Raw genomic sequence first — 2,500 nt, 5'->3', positions numbered from 1 at the left:
AGAAAATGTATGTTAAAAAGGCAGAATATGAGGAAAGTGCGTTGACGAGTGTGAATATGACCTTGATGGTGACCAGAGAATGCGTGAAAATGAACTTGGTAAATGAAAGTAAAGTGAATGAAGTTGATGTTATAAGTCTGAAAATGAACTTGGTAAATGAAAGTGATAAGTCTGAAAATGACCTTGGTAAATGAAAGTGAAGTCAGTGAAAGTGATGTTATAAATCTGAAAATGAACTTGGTAAATGAAAGTGAAGTCAGTGAAAGTGATGTTATAAGTCTGAAAATGAACTTGGTAAATGAAAGTGAAGTGAATGAGGGTGATGTTATAAGTCTGAAAATGAACTTGGTAAATGAAAGTGAAGTGAATGAAGGTGATGTTATAAGTCTGAAAATGAACTTGTGGTGACGGAATTTAAACTTGATGACGAGGAAAGGAATTTGAGAAGGATTTTTATTTATTTATTTGTATTTTTTGACAGCAAGGGAGACAGCTCAAAACAAACAAACAAACAAACAAACAAAAAAGCCCGTTGATGTGAACTTTATGATGCTGAAATGATGTTAAGGAGTGTGGATATGATATGTGAAAATGAAGTTGGGAATGGTTTTGAATTTTGATGGTGAGAATTTATTGGTCCAAGTGTGAATATGAAATTAAGAGAATATGATGTTGAGTGTGAATATGAACCTGATGGTGGGAAGATTGTGAATATGAAGAATGAATATGAATTTTAATAGCAAGAATTTAATGTTGGAAGTGTAAATATGAAATTGATGATGAGAATATGAAGTTGCGTGGGAATATGAGCGTAATGGCGAGAAAATGCTATTGAAAAGAGTGTGAATATGAAGAATGAGTATGAATTTGATGGCGAGAATTCATTGTCAGAAGTGTGAAAATGAAATTGATGGTGAGAACATGATGTTGCGTGGGAATATGAACCTGATGATGTGAAAATGATATTGAAAAGAGTGTGAATATGAAGAATGAATATGACTTTGATGGTGAGAATTCATTGTCAGAAGTGTGAAAATGAAATTGATGGTGAGAACATGATGTTGCGTGGGAATATGAACCTGATGATGTGAAAATGATGTTAGAAGCGTGAAGATGAATTTGATGGCGAGAATTCATTGTCGGAAGTGTGAAAATGAAATTGATGGTGAGAATATGATGTTGGGTGGGAATATGAACCTGATAGTGAGAAAATGATGTTGAGAAGAAAATTTAATGTTGGAAGTGAGAAAATGAAATTGATGATGAGAATATGATGTTAAGTAGGAATATGAACCTGATGATGTGAAAATGATATTGAAAAGAGTGTGAATATGAAGAATGAATATGAATTTGATGGCGAGAATTCGTTGTCATGAGTGTGAAAATGAAATTGATGGTGAGAATATGATGTTAAGTAGGAATATGAATCTGATGATGTGAAAATGATGTTAGAAGTGTGAAGATGAATTTGATGGTGAGAATTCATTGTCGGAAGTGTGAAAATGAAATTAATAGTGAGAATATGATGTTAAGTAGGAATATGAACCTGATGATGTGAAAATGATGTTAGAAGTGTGAGGATGAATTTGATGGTGAGAATGCATTGTCGGAAGTGTGAAAATGAAATTGATGGTGAGAATATGATGTTGGGTGGGAATATGAACCTGATAGTGAGAAAATGATGTTAGAAGTGTGAAAATGAAATTGATGGTAAAAATATGGATGGAATATGAACCTGATGGCGAGAAAATGATGTTGAGAATATGAGAATGATGATGTTAAAGAGTGTGAACATAAACATAATGATGAAAATGAATATGTGTTGAAAAGATGATTAGAAAATAATTAATGGGTAACTACAAAATATTAAAGGGTAACTACAAAATATTAAGGGGTAACTACAAAATATTAAAGGGTAACTACAAAATATTAAGGGTAACTACAAAATATTAAAGGGTAACTACAAAATATTAATGGGTAACTACAAAATATTAATGGATAACTACAAAATATTAATGGATAACTACAAAATATTAATGGGTAACTACAAAATATTAAAGGGTAACTACAAAATATTAAGGGTAACTACAAAATATTAAGGGTAACTACAAAATATTAAGGGTAACTACAAAATATTAAGGGTAACTACAAAATATTAAAGGGTAACTACAAAATATTAAGGGTAACTACAAAATATTAAGGGTAACTACAAAATATTAAGGGTAACTACAAAATATTAAAGGGTAACTACAAAATATTAATGGATAACTACAAAATATTAATGGATAACTACAAAATATTAAGGGGTAACTACAAAATATTAAGGGGTAACTACAAAATATTAATGGATAACTACAAAATATTAATGGGTAACTACAAAATATTAAGGGTAACTACAAAATATTAAAGGGTAACTACAAAATATTAAAGGGTAACTACAAAATATTAAGGGTAACTACAAAATATTAAAGGGTAACTACAAAATATTAATGGGTAACTA

At 30.4% G+C, this 2,500-nt stretch overlaps 1 protein-coding gene and 1 long non-coding RNA gene across 7 annotated transcripts in view; one reads left to right on the top strand and one right to left on the bottom strand.

Moving 5' to 3' along the window:
* LOC126983636 (uncharacterized) overlaps positions 1 to 1,812 on the bottom strand; it is a 1,813-nt gene extending 1 nt beyond the window's left edge. The window contains exons 1-3 of the long non-coding RNA XR_007736071.1: positions 1,547 to 1,812; positions 183 to 1,428; positions 1 to 148 (exon numbers count right to left, since the gene is read on the bottom strand). The exon at positions 1 to 148 is cut by the window's left edge and continues 1 nt beyond it. This is a non-coding gene — a long non-coding RNA (uncharacterized LOC126983636). The remainder of the gene's footprint in view (positions 149 to 182; positions 1,429 to 1,546) is intronic.
* Positions 1 to 2,500, top strand: part of LOC126983627 (serine/threonine-protein kinase WNK1-like) — a 167,535-nt gene that overhangs the window by 61,657 nt on the left and 103,378 nt on the right. The window lies entirely within an intron of this gene.

Source organism: Eriocheir sinensis, chromosome 54, assembly GCF_024679095.1.
Source record: "Eriocheir sinensis breed Jianghai 21 chromosome 54, ASM2467909v1, whole genome shotgun sequence".
In the NCBI taxonomy this organism is placed as follows: Eukaryota; Metazoa; Arthropoda; class Malacostraca; order Decapoda; family Varunidae; genus Eriocheir; species Eriocheir sinensis.
Note: the sequence above shows the minus strand (reverse complement) of the source record. Positions and strands in the feature narration are given on the sequence as shown.